The sequence below is a fragment of the Phascolarctos cinereus genome, unplaced genomic scaffold, assembly GCF_003287225.1.
Source record: "Phascolarctos cinereus isolate Bilbo 61053 unplaced genomic scaffold, phaCin_HiC Scaffold_2;HRSCAF=192, whole genome shotgun sequence".
Lineage (NCBI taxonomy): Eukaryota > Metazoa > Chordata > Mammalia > Diprotodontia > Phascolarctidae > Phascolarctos > Phascolarctos cinereus.
This window is the reverse complement of record NW_027555625.1, coordinates 187,036,564-187,053,989: the sequence shown is the minus strand read 5'-3', so window position 1 is coordinate 187,053,989 and position 17,426 is coordinate 187,036,564. Positions and strand designations below refer to the sequence as shown.

Sequence of the window (17,426 nt, the reverse complement as noted above, 5' to 3'; positions counted from 1 at the left end):
ATTATTTCCAATTATGTCCAATTTATATAATTTATAATATATCTTGTTTGTACCTAGTTTTTTGCATATTGTGTTACCCACATCCCCAATTTTGTTAGACTTTGACCTCCTTGAGAGCAGGAACTTGTTTTGTTTGTTTTTTGCCTTTCTTTGTATCCCCAGTACTTAGCACAGTGCCTGGCACATAGTAGGTACTTAATAAATGCTTGTTGACTTGTACTAAGCACAGGGGTTAGAAAGTTTAGATTAGATAGCCCTTGACATGACGGTACTTGCCATCTCCTAGAGGGACAAAGTAAAAATATTAATAACTATAATGCACAATATTATATGTTAAATAGATCAGAAATGTACACAATGGCTTCAGGGGTAATGTTATGACTGATGGTAAATAAGGGTAGAATTCATGAAGGAGGTGACATTTGATCTGGTTTGTAAAGGGTAGTTAGGAACAGAGCAGAGAAAGAGGAGTGAAAACAATCCAGACAGTGAGAACAGCCAAAGCCAAGTCACATAAAAAAGAAATCTCAGAGAGTATTCAAAAAGAGAGTAGACCAGGTCAGCCAGGGTACAGGGAGAGCTTTGGGTAATAACTTGGGAAATGATACAAGAATGGGAAGATGGATTCCCAGACTGTGGAAAACCTTGAAAGCCAAAAAGAAACTTCAAGGTCCTTTCTAGTTCTAAATCCTATGATCTTTTCCTATTATCCTTATGTATAGGTTCTATGCTCCATTGGTAAACTATAAATTCCTTGAGGGCAGGGACTACATCATTTGATTGTCTTTATAGCCTCAGCATAGTACATTTTCTATATTACTTCTTTAATATATGTTTGTGGAAATAAATTTAATGAAATTGAGTATCTTGCACTGGCCCTTTTTTTTAATCTTTCTGTAGTCTTCATCTATACACACTAATAAAAGAGATTCATTTTCTGTCTATCTTTTGGGTAAAGTATCTGTCAAGGCATTGAGCCATTGCCAGAACGAAGTCTGATGTCAGGTTGATGCATTCCATACCTACAATGTGGTGTTTTCTCTTATTTCCTTATGGTCTTTTCTCTTCCCAAATGTGTTGACTTTTTGTGTACTTTCTTCCCACAGACCCGTAGCAGCCAAACATTTCAGCTTCACTGATTTGTGTGGGCTTCTTGGAGTCAGCTGCATGGGTACAGTTGTTTAGTTAAGCCCATCAAGTCCCCTGATGAACCAGGAAAGGAGGATAATGAACAAAGGTAAAACATGCAAGAAACCGGGGAGGGGAAGACAGGAGAACAGGGTCCCACAAAGCTCCTGATGGCATTGCCAGACATGAAGACAATGTACTTTTAGTTACCACTGGGAAGTGAGTAATAAAGTAAATAATCTGTTTGTCAAAAGTAATCAGACTTAATGCAACCTACACACACACACACACACACACACACACACACACACCCCTGCTGTCCCTCTAGTTCAACCTAAAAATGAATTTATGCTGATAACAAATAAATTAGATTCTTTCAGTGCATAAATTCCTTCTTCAGAGTAGGTTAGATACATTGGAAAACAGAATTGCCTCTTTCCAAAGAAAAACAGCATTGTTTTAGGGGGGTGGAGGGGGTTGGAGTAGGCACTGGCCCAAAATTTGAAAAAATCTCATGTAGAAGGTTGACCTTAAGCTGAGCTTTCAAGGAAAATAGTGATTGTAAGAGGTGAAGGTGAGGAAGGAGCAGCTTCCAGGTAAAGAGGATGGAGGGTGGGGGGAGCAGTGGCAGGGAGGGGCAAGCAGTTAGGAGATAAAATGTTATTTGTGAAGGACAAAAAAAAAATTCAGCTCATATTTTATCCTGCTTCTGGACTATAAGTTCCATTAGAACAGATACCATGTCTCACATAAAGTTCATATTATTATATTATATTATATCATATCATATATTACTATATATTATATTACTATATATTATATTACTATATATTATATTACTATATATTATATTATATTATATTATATTATATTATATTATATTATATTATATTATATTATATTATATTATATTATATTATATTATATTATATTATATTATATTATATTATATTATATTATATTATATTATATCATATTTATGCTTAGCATAGTAGATATACAGTAGGCACTTTGTAATGTTTTGTTGTGTTTCTGGTCAACAAACACCATCCCTGTAGCAGTGAGATTTATTTCCTTAGTCTCTACTTTCAGACTATCTCTGGATCATCTCAATAAATTTGGCAGCTTTTATCTTGAAGTTTCTTTTTTCTTATTCTTTTTCCTTCCCTCTGATACTACACTCCTACCACTTTTGAGTTGTAGAAGTATGTTTTCCTGGAGAATGGATGTACACAGTTCAATTTATTTCAACAAAAATAAATAAAGTAGACTGAATGCCTCTCATCACCAAGTTCTTCCTGTGTCATAATAGAGTTCCATATCCTGCTCTGTGGACCACAACAATGAGAGAAAGGGAATAGAGATATGTCAAACTATGTCACCAACATTGTGGACCACTATTCCAAGTCCATAGACCAGGCTGTTGGAAATCGCTGCCATTGTATTCCAAAATGGTAACATTTACAATGTTGAATTGTTTACATTAAGTATTGGCAGAAGTTCAAATTCCAGGTCTCCAAGTGAGGTTTAATGCAGGATTCAACAACTAACCCACACACACCTACTTACCATGCAATCATAAGCACTCCTTTCCTATCTGGGGTAAGGAAAATAAAGTTGGGGGAGAACAAAAAAAAGTTGAACTACCCAAGATAGCTTAAACATTTGGAAATACTTAATAAACATCAGATCATTGGCTTTAGAGCCTGAAGGGAACATAGAAACCATCTATTTCAGCTCATTTTACAGCTAAAGAAATTGAATTTCAGATATGTTAAATTACTTGTCCAAAGTCTGGTAGCAAGTAGCAGAATCAGGATTTGAAACATGTTTTAACCACATTCAGTTTAACCAGATCACAAGTTCTCTTCAGGAGGTAGCTTGACTACCATGTACTGGATCTGAATAAAGTTAGATCACCTAGCATCAAATTCTGTCTCCAATAATTACTGCTGCCTGACCAAGAGCAAGGAACTTAATGTCTTAGGACCCAAGTTTCCTCCTCTGTAAAATGGGATCAAGTATAATATGTATGCTATGTTATTCATGAGATTGTTTTAAGGAAAATACTTTACAAAGCATTATATAAATAGAGTTATTATTAAAACACACTGCCCTTTGGGTGGCTATCTAGAAGTTTCTGAGTCTGGACAGTTCTATCATTACTAGATTGAAACTTTTTTTAAGGCAGAAATTGACTGTGTTGCTTTTTTTTTTTAATAAAACATTCCTATTCCCAAGGTCTTTTGCCTAATAAATGTTTGGGGGGGGGGGTTTGTAATTAGAAAAGTTAGATCCACAGTTTAATTATTCCGTTCTGGATTTCCATAGCTCATACAACATTCCTAAGAAATGCAACACTTAGTAACATCAAAATTCTCTGAATATGAAATTAAGACAAAATAGCTTAGGATTTATGCCACTAGCCACTTATAATTGATTCATATTATTTGAAAGTATGATTATCTGGGATATATTCTTCTTATGTTGTTTTTAATGTAAATTTCATTTTTCATTATTTTTGTTTTTCTACTTTCATGAAAAGTCAATCTTAACATACCATTTTAAGGATTTTCCATATTTGTTTAACCTGCATAGGGTTTATATTAAAAGAGTTTATATTAGGTTTGTATTAGTAGGGTTTATATTAAAAGACATCCTCAAAAAAATGGAAAAACCACAGTTAAATCTCAGTCAGATAAGGCTAGGAAGTTATGATTGCAAGATTACCTAAAAGCCTTTTTTTGTTCCAAAACCTGATCCTAACAGCATTTTTAGCATTATTCCATTTTCTGCTTTAGTGATTAGAATACAATGAAAATAGCTAAATTTTTTTTTCCAGGATAAAGGACTATGGTGAGCACTGGGAACAATAGTAATCATTGGTCAATCCTTCTTTCTTCCTTCTCCTTCTTCTCCTCTTCTTCCTCCTCTTCCTCCTTCTCCTTTTCTTCCTTCTCCTCCTCTTACTCCTTCTCCTACTCTTCCTCCTCTATTTCTTCTTCTTCTCCTCTTTATTTTTTTCTTCTTTCTTTCTCCTCCTCCTCCTTCTTTTCCTCTTCTTCCTTTTCTTTCTCTCTCTCACTCTCTCTTCCCAACTAGTTTTTATTACATTTATCTTATACTTTTCTCCATTAATGATAAAATAATAATAATAATAATAATAATATAATAATAATAATAATGATGATGATGGGATAGAGATAGGGACTATACCTATGATTTCACTGGCCCAGGTAATTCCTGGGTGAGAAAACTGTTACCAACACAAATCAATGTCTTCTAAGCAACTTGCAGTCTTAGGGATAGCCTACAGCAATCAGATGCTGTAACTTGTTCAGGTTCAGATACTACTGCAGGCAGTATTTGTACAAAGTAGGACTTCAACCTAGATCATTCTTTGAACCTAGCTCTCTATTCACTATGCTACAGTTCAATGATAATAATAATAATTGATGATGATGATGATGGTGATGGTGATAATGAAAAATAATTGTAATTTGTAAAAAGATGAGAAAATAATACTAGCTAACCTTAGATAGCTCTTCACTATGCCATCCTGTCATTTTAGCCTCAAAAAGAGTAAGATATAGCTCTACCCTCAGAGTTCACAGACAAATTAGGAAAATAGGATGCAATGTTTTACTGGCATAGCTACAGAAGAGTTAAGTATAAAGAACATATGGCATGCCAGTAATGTGGTTGCCCTCCACAAAAAAAAAAGCTTCTTGTTTCGTAGTAACACCACTAATGCATTATACCCCAAACCACCATAGGATTATAAAATCTCTCTGTAACATTACTCAGTCAATTACCCATTGAAAACACTGTTCCTGTGAGACAACTGTGCACTTGCAATGGTGTTTCAGTTGATACCATTGTTTCAACAATATGAATATACAAGAGATATAATAAAATTAAGAATGTCTTTCTTTTTTTGATGATGATGAACTTAATCATTGACAAAAATAAATATTTCAATATACAGAGGATGAAAAAGAAGATTACATAGGAAATTCTGTGAACTGTTACATAGGTTGTTTTTATAAATCTGTATTATATTTAATCTGTATTAAATTTAATGAAATTGCCTTATTTGTGTTTCCCTCTGAATTTGTTGTTGTTTTTGTTGTTGTTGTTTTGTTGTTTTCTTCCATATATTAAGGTTCTATCGATGCTCTTTTTTGTCTTTTAAAAAAGTTTTTGGGGAAGGTAGGTAGCACAGTGGATAGATCACCAGCTCTGAAATCAGTAGGACCTGAGTTCAGATCCAGCCTCAGACACATAAAAACACACTATGTGACTGTGGTAAGTCACTTAACCCCAATTGCCTCACAAAAAAAAAAGTTTTGTCTCTCTATCATAACCTAGCAATTCAACCCCACCATGCTCATTTAGGAGCCCTCCCTTGTAACAAAAGAAAAAAAAAAGCAAAATAATCATCATGTTGGCCAGTGATGTGTGGATTAGAAAGCAGGAAGAACTGGATTCAGACTCCCCTTTCAGATTCTTACTAACAGTGTGACTCTAGACGAGTCACTTTACTAGTAAGTCTCAATTTCTATGTCTATAAAATGTGGATAATAATAGCATCTACTTCACAGGGTTGTTATGAGAATCAAATGATATAATATATGTAAAGCACCTTGAAAACCCAAATATATTATAGAAATGGTTGTTGTTGTTGTTGTTGCTGTTTGGTCGTTCAATTGTGCCCAACACTTCATGACCCCCATGGGCCATAGCATACCAGCCCCTTGTGTTCTCAACTATCTCTCAAAATCTGTCCAAGTTCATGTTTGTTGTTTTCATGACACTATTCACATCATCCTCTGCCTTCCCCTTTCCCTTTTGCCTTCAATCTTTCCCAACATCAGAGTCTTTTCCAAAGAGTCCCACTTTCTCACTATGTGACCAAAGTATTTAAGCTTCAGTTTCCAGTTTCAGTATCAGTTTCCTTCCAGGGAATAGCCTGAATTAATTTCTTTAAATATTGACTGACTTGGTCTTCTTGCTTTCCAAAGGACTCTCAAAAGTCTTCTCCATCACTACAATTTGAAAGTGTTGATTCTGCAGCCCTCAGCTTTCCTTATAGTTCAACTCTCACAGTCATACATTGCTACTGGAAAAACTACAGTTTTAACTATACGGACTTTTGTCAGCAAGGTCATGTCTGCTTTTTAGTATGCTGTCCAAATTTGGCATAGCTTTCCTTCTAAGGAGCAAGTGTCTTTTAATTTTATGGCTACAGTCACTGTCTGCAGTGATTTTTGAGCCCAAGAATATAAAATCTAACATTGCTTTGAATTCTTCTCTCTCTATTTATCATAAAGTAATCAGTTGTAAGAACTGAGTTGTTGTTATTGTTATGTTAAGCTTCAAGCCAGCTTTTATACTTTCCTCTTTCACCCTCATCAAGAAGCTTCTTAATTTTTCTTCACTTTCTGCTATCAGAGTATCATCTGCATATCTGAGATCAGTAAAATTTCTCCTGGCAACCTTAATTCTGAATTTTGATTCAGCCAGCCTGGCATTTTGCATGATATAAAAAAATAAAGTGACAATAGACAGCCTTGTCATAATAACTATTATGGATATCATAGACAACTGCTTACCAACTGATAATGAATACTATTAGTTCAGAGGAGGGAAAGACTTGGAGTGACCAGTCATCTGATCTAAGAAGGCTACCTAGAAGAAGAGAAATTCAAGATGAATGTCAATCAACAGACATTTATTAAGGATTTACTGTTAGGCAATGTGCTAAGGATTGAGGATAGTAGTAAGAAAGTCAAAAGAAAGGCAAAAACATATTTTTTGTCCTCAAGGAACTTATATTCTAACAGGGGGGACAATATGCAAACAAATATGTATGTACAAGATATCTACAATGTAAATGGGAGGTTATCTCAGACAGATATTAAAGGATGGGCAGGATTTTGTCAGATGGACAATGAAGGCATTTCAATAATGGGGAATGTCACAAGCACATACAAAGAGGCAGGAAAACAGAACGTGTATTTGATGAATTCTGATTAGATCAGTTCTGCTGTAGTAGATAGTTTTCAGGGGAAAGAGTGGGAAAATTAGCAAGGTAAACTTAGTCTAGACTGTGAATTTCCTTGAATAACAAACAGGCCTTTCCAAAAAAATTACTCAGAACTCCCCTGGAAATCTACTTTCTTTAACCCTTTAATTTTTTTAAATTTGCATCATTTCAAAAAATATATAAAAATGTTTTAAATGATGCATCTTAAATTTAATAATTTGTTAAAAATTTGTGGAGTTTTCTCTGCATTAAAATTTTGATGACATAGTATTGCATCGTGTAACCATATAGTATCATATTGTAAACAAGTCATTACATGTGCATATTCCTGCCAATGCATGCTGTACTTCCCAACAATGCATGACATGTTGGCCTGTCAACACTTGCTTGTTAAAAACTGTCTCTGGATTTGACCACTAATCAGTTCTAACTTGCATTTTGTGTGTTGATTTAGAAAATAATGTAATCACTATGACTTGAGCTCTGTTACACAACAGATGAGACATGTACAAATGGTTTTTCAAAATTTTCTCATCTTCTCTTCTTTCCATATGCTTCCACCACTCCCTTATTTTTATTCAATGTCCCCCAATTACATCCAAGGCTACTACCACCACCACCACCACCCAATCTTTCTAGTGCCCCCCAGAGAGCTGCATCGCCCACTTTGGGAACCTCTGTATGCATTACAAAATGAAATCCACATCTCAGAAAGATTAAGATATTTTTGGAAGAATAATCTGTCAAACAATCAATCAAGGAGAACTTACTAAATTCCTACTATGTGTTAGCATTATGGTAGGTATTATGATACAAAGAAAAAAAAGAAATGGTCTCTGCTTTAAAGGACCATTTTATCATGAAAGATAACATTTATACATATGAATAAAAACTAAGTTCACAGTAATTTTGGAATAAGGGCACTAGAAACTGAAGGAATTACAAAAGGCCTCATGTCGGAGGTGAGCTTTAAAGGAAGACAGGAATACTGCAGGTGGAGGTGAGGAGGAACTTGTGAAACAACTTCTGCAAAGGCACAGGAAGTAAAATATTGTGAAAGGGGACTGCCAAGTAGGGCAATTTCACTTGGGTCACAGATTACATGAAGATTAATATGTGATAATCTGGGAAAAGTAGGTTATGGTCAAGTTGTGAAGGATTTTAAATGCCAAACCAAAGAGTTTGAATTCAATGTTAGCATAAAGAGAGTGGCCCTGGAGCTTGTTGAACACAGCAGTGAGATGATCAGACACATACTTTAGGAATATTACCTTGACAGTACTATGAATGATGTATCAGGGAGGGAAGGCATTTAAGGCAAGGGGGCTAATAAAATAGTTATTTCAGTAGTCCAGCTGAGAAGTGATGAGAACTTGAGCTAGAGTAGTGGCTATATGAATGGAGAGAAGAAGAAGGAGGCTAAAGGTCTTATAGACATAGAAACAGTACGTAGCAACTGATTGTATATGCAGGAGGAGGTGAGGGAAATAAGGAGATAAGAAAGACTTGAGTTTTTGAACCTTTGTAATTAGAAGGATGGAGATGTCCTCAACAGTTAGAAAGAATAGGAGCAATGAATGCTTGGAAGAAGTGATAGGCAGGGAGCAGTCAGGGCACCAAATTGGAAGGCCATTGCAATAATCTAGATGAGGAGTAGTAAAAGTTTGTGCTAGAATGGGCATGCTCAGAGTGGAAAGGAAAGGGCAGATAGCAGATATATTGTGGAATTGAAAAAAACAGTATTTTCTTTTGAGCAAAATCTCAAAGGAAAGACTGAGCAACATCTGGTACATCTGGTAAATTATGTACTTTCCCCAGCTCAATGTCCTAGTTTGTTCTCTGTCTCTGGCATAACTGGCTCTCCCCATTATTCCTCTATTTTATATGACATAGCATCATTCTTCAAAATGCCTAGTTATTCAGATGAACAGCCCTATTCAGGACTGACTGTAATTCAGTGTATGCCACAATCCCAGTAATAGAAAAATGCTGCCTGGCAGAGTCTGTTAGCCTCCCACTACCCATATGACACCTCCTTTAAATTGCTTCTCAAGAGTTGCTGCTTCAAGAAAGTCTTTCACATGGCAACACACAACCCTTCAACAGCAAGTAATGAATGGGCTGTCACTGGATACCTTTCCATTGAGTTCTGTTTCCCATTTTTCTTTGAGTAAAAGCTACATCCTTCTTTCAGGCTGTAGTTTGTCTCTGTGATGAAGTTGATATGTCATTGATTAGAGTTCAAAATTATGTTTGTTGTGATGCTTAGTATATTAATAGTAACTAGTAAATGCTAAATACCCTTTTAGATTGTTGCCGTGTTAGGAAGAACATACAAACTTTGATTATCAAGAAAAACTTAGGCATAGAGCATCACCTGGATGTGTGATCTTGGTAAATTGATCAGTTCTCTGGACCTTAATATCCACATCTACAAGAGTAAGAGGTGGTATTAGATCAAGTATTCTTTAGGTCCATGGAACCCCTATTGGGAGATTTCAATGGGTTCATGAAGAAAGAAAAAGAGAAAGCTATTAATGACCTAAATGTATTTTTTTAAAAGTTAGAAATGATAGATCTCTGGTGATTACTTAATAGAAATAGAAAGATAGATAGATAGATAGATAGATAGATAGATAGATAGATAAATAGATAGATAGACATGTGTGTATACACATGTATTTTATATACCCATATGTGTGTATAAATATATGTATATATGTGTATATATGTGTATTATATATATGTATATGCACATGTCTGTGTGTATGTCTCTGTGCATAGGTATATGTGTGTGTATATGTATATATGTGTATATATGTATATTATATATATGTATATGCACATGTCTGTGTGTATGTCTCTGTGCATATGTATATGTGTGTGTGTGTGTATATATATATATATATATATATATATATATATATATATTAGCACTGCATGACACTTTAATAAATACTGATCATTTTTTAGGTATAAAAACCTTACCGGCAAAACTGAAAAACTAGATGTATTAAACACAATCTCTACTGAGACTAACAAAATATAATATATTCAATAAAGTATCATTGAAGAAAGGATAAAAAATTGATTAGGAACTAAATAAGTATATCCTAAATATTTAGTTGGTCAAAGAGTAAATCAGAGAAACAATAGATTTCATCCAAGAAAATAACAATAATGAGAAAAGAAACCAAAATTTAAGGGATGTAGCACTACAGTTCTTTGGAGGAAATTATATTTCCAAACTCCTTTATGAATGGAACATAGAAAGAACCAATCAATGAACTAAGCATGTAATTTTAAAAATTCTTCTAAAAATCAACAATTTTTTAAACCCCAAATTAACACCAAAATAGACATATTTAAAATTAAGGAAGACATTTTAAAAATTGAAAGCATAAAGAAAATTAAAAAGCCATCAATTAATAGGTAAAACTGAGATTTTTTTTAAATATTAAGTAGATAAACCATTAACAACTTTGATTTTTAAAATAGTAAAATTAAATTACTAGCACCAAAAGTGAAAGGAGAAGCAATAACAGGTGAAGAAGTCAATTCAGGTCAGTTATTTATTAAGTGCTTATTAGGTTGAAGCACTGTTAATTGCTTGACATACAAAGAAAGGCAAAAAAAAATACTCGCTCTCAAGGGCAAGAGGAGATAACATGTACATAACATGTAAATGATAGGGATGAAATATATAAACTACTATCTACATATAAAATATACACAGCATAAATTGGAGGTAATCTCAGAAGTAAGGCATTTGGGGGAGAGAAGAGTGGAAATGCCTTCCTACAAAACATAATATTTGAGATGAGTCTTGAGAAAAGCCAGGGAAGCCAAGAGGCAGAGAAGAGGAGGGAAAAGATTCCAGACATAAGGGACAGTCAGTGAAATCAATCAATAAATATGCAAACATTTGTTAAGTGCCTACTAAATGCCAGGAACTATGATAAGTGCTGAGAATTTAAAGGAAAAAAAAGGAATAAAAAGACAGTCCCTGCCTTCAGCTTACAATCTTCTTGTTCAAGTGCTCCCATTCCACCCCCATCTCCTCCAACAGACTTTTTCCATCATCTCCATTCTTTCACTTATTTTCAATATCTCCCTTTCTACTGGCTTCTTTCTTATTGCCTACAAACATGTCTATGTCTCCCCTATCCTAAAAAATCCTTACTTGATCTTTCCATCCCTGCTAACCTTTGTCCTATTTCTCTTCTGCCCTTTTTAGCTGAACTCCTTGAAAATGCTGCCTGAAATAGTTGTCTCCACTTTCTTTTCTTTTTTTTATTATTATTTTATACCCCCCCCATTATATGTCTTTTTTCTCTCTTAACCTATTGTAATCTGGTTTCTGATCTTATCATTCCACCTAAATTGCTTTCTCTGAAGTTACTAATGATCTCCTAATTGTTATATCTTTTCTCAATCTTTATTCTCCTTGACTACTCTGCAGCCTTTGACACTACTGATCACTCTCTCTTCTTTAATATTCTCCTCTCTAGGTTTTCAGGACCCCACTCTCTCCAGGTTTTCCTCTTACCTATCTCACCACTCCTTCACTGTCCCTTTTGCTGGATCTTTCTACAGACCACACCCTATTTCCATAGATATCCCTCAGGGTTCTCTTCTGGGCCCTTTTCTCTTCTCCCTTTCATTACTTCCCTTATCAGTTCCTATGTATTTAATTACTGTCTTTATGCTGATGGTTCTCAAATCTCTCTTTCCTAGCCCAGTCTCTCTCCTGATTGCCAATCTTGTATCTCCAGCTACTTTCTGGATATCTCAAACTGGATGTCCAGTAAACATCTTAGATTAATATGTTCAAAATTGAACTATTATCTTTCCCTAAACCTTCCCCCTTAAACATTACTGTACCTATTACTTTAGAGAACATCATCTTCCTTACAGTCCCTCACATTCAAAGTCCTTCATGACCTGGTAACTTTTACCTTTCCAGACTTCTTACACTTTATTCTAGCTTCCTGGTTGTTCCACAAAAGAGATTTGGTTCTCTAGTTGTCTCTCATGCTTGGAATGTTCTCCCTCTTCCACCCAAACTACTGGCCTCCCAAGTTTCATTTAATTGTCAACTAAAATCCCATCCTTTTATTTATCCCATATGTAATTTGCTTTGTATTTATTTGTTTGCCCATTGTCTCCCTATCAGATTTCAATTCAATTCAGTAAACACTTAATAAGTGCCTAACATGTACTACATACTGTGCTAGACACTGGACATACAAAAATAGTATCAAGGAAGAAAAAGTGATCCATAGTAAAAAAAAAAAAGAAAAGAAAAAGAATGCAGAGAAGTTAAGGGAAATGATTGCATTTGGCAAATAAGAGATCATTACTAACTTTGCAGAGAGCAGTTTCAGTGGAATGATGTGGGTGTTCCTGTCAAAGATGCAGAACACATCTCATCCAATGCTTGCTGGGTTTCTCTCATCTCATGTTTGTCATGGGGGTCCTCACATGGTCCAGGTGGAGCTTCCTCAGATTCTCATGATATCATGAGATCCTAATGGCACATAAAGTCAATCCATGTAATCCTATTGTCTATTCTATGATGTATTCTATTCTATTCTATAATCTAACAATGTGACCAGATAATCTTTTCTCACTCATATATTTTTGTCATCCATGTCTTTAATTATCATTAATAATCTCCTCTTTAATGTGTTAAAGACAGCTTATACTCACTATGCAATCCTCATTTTTAATTTTTTGAAGATAATAGCGTTCCTTTTCCCTTGGCCATACAATAGCATTTGGAGAATATTGGTATTAAAAACATTGACCTTTGCCATTGACATGGAAGAGATCCAGCATAGAATTGCAATTGAATGGAAATCTACAATGCTCCTGCATTAGTAGATGCAACAATTATATGTGCCAAAATTCACAAGAGTGCCAAACCTGGAGTTAGGAAGACCTGAGTTCAAATCCATTCTCAGATACTTACTAGCTGACCCTGGAAAAATCTCTTTTGCCTCAGTTTCCTTGTCTATCAAATAAAGATAATAATAGCATCTATATCCCCAAATTATACTAAGGATCAAATGAGATAAAAATTGTGAAGCACTTAACAGAGTGTCTGGTGCATAGTAAACATGATACAAATGTTATTTATTTATTATTACTAATTATTACTATTATGTATATGTATTTGTTTTGGATAGAAACTGCAGATGGATGAATTCAAGACTCAGAATTAAACAGAAGGAGGAATATTGCCTTTGGAAAATTGTGAATTTTTTTTAATAACCCTAAATTTTTCCTATAACAAAGGTCCCACTTTTTAAATGCTGTACAAAAAATTGTGAATTTTTTTAACAACCCTAAATTTTTCCTATAACACAGGTCCCACTTTTTAAATGTTGTACAAAAATAGATTTGAAAAGGGTCATACAGAAACAACTAAATGACTGAATAACCTTCAGGCTAAGTGTCAAGTACATTAGTAAGGAGTACATGAACACAGTCCAGAGGAAATTTAGGACAGAATTAGGGAAACTATAGTTTAGATACTTGAAAATAATTAGCATTTGACAGCAAAATATCTAGAAGGGAAAGAGGTAAATGGAACAAACATAGTGTAGAATAGGAAAGAGAATTAAGAAAAATGCAAAGATAAATTGAATACCAATGTCTTCAGAAGTTAGTGAATCCAATATAAACCCCTACTTTTCAAAATCATATTATACTATAATAACCTTAAATAATTAATTAAATAATTTTTCTCCATATCCCTGGAATATAGGTCAAATTTATTGCAAAGATTTCTCACAATTCAATGATTTCAAATCAGACTATGCTTTAGCTAAGGAGTAAAATTTTTATGGTAATTACTCCTGATTTAAAATCTCTGCTACAATATCTCTAACACTGTATCACACTCTCTCTTGAAAAGTTCCACTAGTGACAGGAGAATCACTAATTCTAGTGGTTAGAAAGTCTTCCCTCATATATAAACTATATCTGTTTTTCTGCAATTTTCTTTCATTGACCTGATTTCTAACAAAATATCTCTAAGATCACCCCATACCTTTATACCTACTAGCCAAGAGACCCTAAGAGAAACAGAAAGGAAACACAGCTATAATGAGAATAAAGCTTGTTAGGTCTGTGTGCTAATGAAAAGCCATCTAGGCTAAAAGTCCACATAGCATTGTGGGAAGAGAAAAGTGGCATGTGTGTCTAGAAAGTTATCGTCTCCGAAATCTCAGAAAAAATACATCCGAATTATTCCAAAGTGAGAGGATCAGAGATTAAGAGCTAGATGAGACCATACAGATCATCAACTTTAACTCCTTATTTTACACATAAGGAAATGGAACACCCATAAAGGTTAAGTGAGTCATCCTGCATCACAGAGCTAGTAAGTGCCTGAAGCAAAATCAAATCTATGTCTTCTTGAATCCAAGTTTGGCACTCAGTCCATTATCTCACACGGAGAATTATAGAATTTCAGTTAGATGACCATCTAGTCTAATCCATACCCTAAAGAGATCGCACATGACACCTACTAAAGCAATATCTACTGATATAGTAAGTTCTCATTATTTGTCTTGGATATATTCCCAAAATGTATTTTTACTGAACACCATGGATTCATTATCGACAATGAACCATGAAATGGACAAAAGAACAATATTCCTTTTAATATTTTAAATTTCTAATTCAAAAGTCACAATGAAAGAATAATAGGAAAGCATTCAAAAGATGTTATTAATTACACAATAGCTAGACAATCTACAAACATTAATTTTACTGCTGGTACTATTAATGTGGAATCTATGTCCAATGATCAACAAAATGACACTGGACAAATTGATCAGATTTATATTTGACATTTCTACTATACTTGAAACAAAACAAAAAAAACCTAGTTATTTCATCTAGATAGATGGATAAGACTTAAGTTCTCAGAAAGGCAAAATAAAGAAGTTGACAGAGTTTGATAGCACCTGAACCAAAGGTAACAAGAAATGTCATTTCCCAAGAGATTTAGACCTATCATCTTGCAGTCTTGTTAGGAGCACGAGCAAAAAGACTATCTTAAGGTTGAATGTAATTATATTTCAGTCAATTAATCAATATTCATTTATTAAGCACCTGCTCTCAAGGACCTCACTATCTAATGGCAGAGATAACAAACAAACAAATATGTACAAACAAGCTACATACACTGGATAAAAAGTAAGGAATTAAAAGAGGGAAAACTCTTTTGAAAGGCTTCCTACAGGATACGGGATTTTAATTGAGACTTAAAGGGAGCCAAAGAAGCCTATAGGCAGAGATAAGGAGGGTGAGCATTCTAGGCATGGAATTTTATTATCATCTTTATGCAGATAACTCCCAGATATATATATATATTCAGCCCTGGTCTTTCACCTCAATCAACTCCCTCATCACACATATACACACATACACACACACACACACACACACACACACACACACACACACACCATGCCCCTATTTTAAACTTTGCTATTTCTTTCACAAATACTACCAACTTTCCAGGCAACTAGGTTCACAATACCTGTGACATGTTCAGCTCTTCCTCCCACATATCCATTCAGTTGCCAAATCTCATTGTTTCTCCCTGTATAACATATTTCTTCTCCACTCACAAAGCTACCACTCTATTTCAGGCCTTTATGACCCTTTGAATGGACTAATTAAATAGCCTCCTAATTGACCTCCCTGCCTCAAGTCTCTTCCCACTCTAGCTTATTCTCTATACATCTGGCAAAGGAATTTTCCTAAAGCATAACCACGCTACTTTCCTGCTCAAGAAATTTCAATGGTTCTCTGTTACCTGTAAAATCAAATATAAACTTCTCTGCTTGGCATTTAAAGCCCTTCAAAACCTGGCCCCAACCTATCTTTGCATCCTTATATCACATTACCTAATGGTCCAGTCAAACCATTTCTTCCATTCCTCATAACTGGAACCCCATTTCCCATCTCCATGACTTTTTTCTACCTGACTCTTGTGCCTAAAATTCCCTCCCTCCACCTCTGTCTCCTAGAATTCCTATTCAGCTCTATGACTCAGATATGTCTCCTTCTACACAAGGTTTTTCCTGATTCCCCCAGTTGCTAGTGCTTTGCTCCCACAAATTACTGTATTTATATCATTAATCTTTGTAGGGAGTTCCCAATGATGAAACCCCCTCTACCTATGCAGAGTAGCAACTATTCTACAATTTATAGACTTAAAAAGTTATCTAGGGGTAATGATAAGTTAAGTGCCTTGTTCAGCATCATACAACTAACAAATTCTGAGACAAATGATTATTAATAACTAATGATTTAGGGAGATGCAGCATTCTCCTTTTTTCTAAAGTCCTCATTTCAAGCCTCTGAAGGACAAACAGGACAGATGATAGCAGATAGGATTAAGATTATCCTCAATCTAATTATTGTTACACCACCCAGCCTTACAAGGAATTTAATATAAGATGAAACTCCCAGCCCATTGTCTTCTGCTCAAGCATGGGTGGGGGATATGGATTGTTTGTATAGATTCCCCAAAGCTGGGGGTGGTTTTTGTGTAGAAATAGTCTCTTTGGTATTAGCACTCACTTTAGTTTTTAGTCTCTTTTGGCATTAGTGATGGGGTATAGACCCAAAGTGAGGCCTTTGTCCCAATTTGAGCTCCATTTATCTATGGGCCCTAGAAAACCTTTGGACTGTCCTTAAATTCTCCCACTTACTCAAGGAGATCTCTGGTGTTCCTGTGAGGCCATGATTCAGTTGTTTTGGCTATACCCAATGCCTCCCTATGACCCCAGGCCACTTCCCACCCTTGGTCCCACTTAGGTTCCATTTCCTTGGAATTCTATTACCTCATAAACTACTTGGCCACTCTTAGGTATTACTTCATAGACTACTTGGCCACTCCTGGATCCCTCCCACACTCTTTCTGTGTATAAGGTCCATCTTGTCTCCATTAAGACGCGCAGATTTTTATAATCTAGCCAATAACCCAAAGATGCTCAGATTCCTAAGAGTCTAGCTAACATGGCGAATCTTCAATAAACCTTGTTTTTGGCTGAAAGAAGGCTTGGGTCAAATTCTTTTGGGCAGGACCCACATATCATGATTTTGAGATTCCAGGACCCCTAACCTCTAGACCTCATCGGTTTGCCATTTCTTCTCCAGCTCATTTTACAGATGAGAAATTGATGCAAGCAGATGAATTTTCCTTACACCAGGTCTGGCATTG

The 17,426-nt window shown here is 35.1% G+C and overlaps 1 long non-coding RNA gene across 1 annotated transcript; it reads right to left on the bottom strand.

The window, feature by feature from the left end:
* Positions 1 to 875: 875 nt before the first annotated feature.
* Positions 876 to 17,003, bottom strand: LOC144455604 (uncharacterized). The gene is made up of 3 exons (XR_013484326.1): positions 16,915 to 17,003; positions 6,744 to 6,819; positions 876 to 1,203 (listed from the first exon to the last, which is right to left on the bottom strand). It is a non-coding gene; the product is annotated as an uncharacterized LOC144455604 (long non-coding RNA).
* Positions 17,004 to 17,426: the final 423 nt, after the last annotated feature.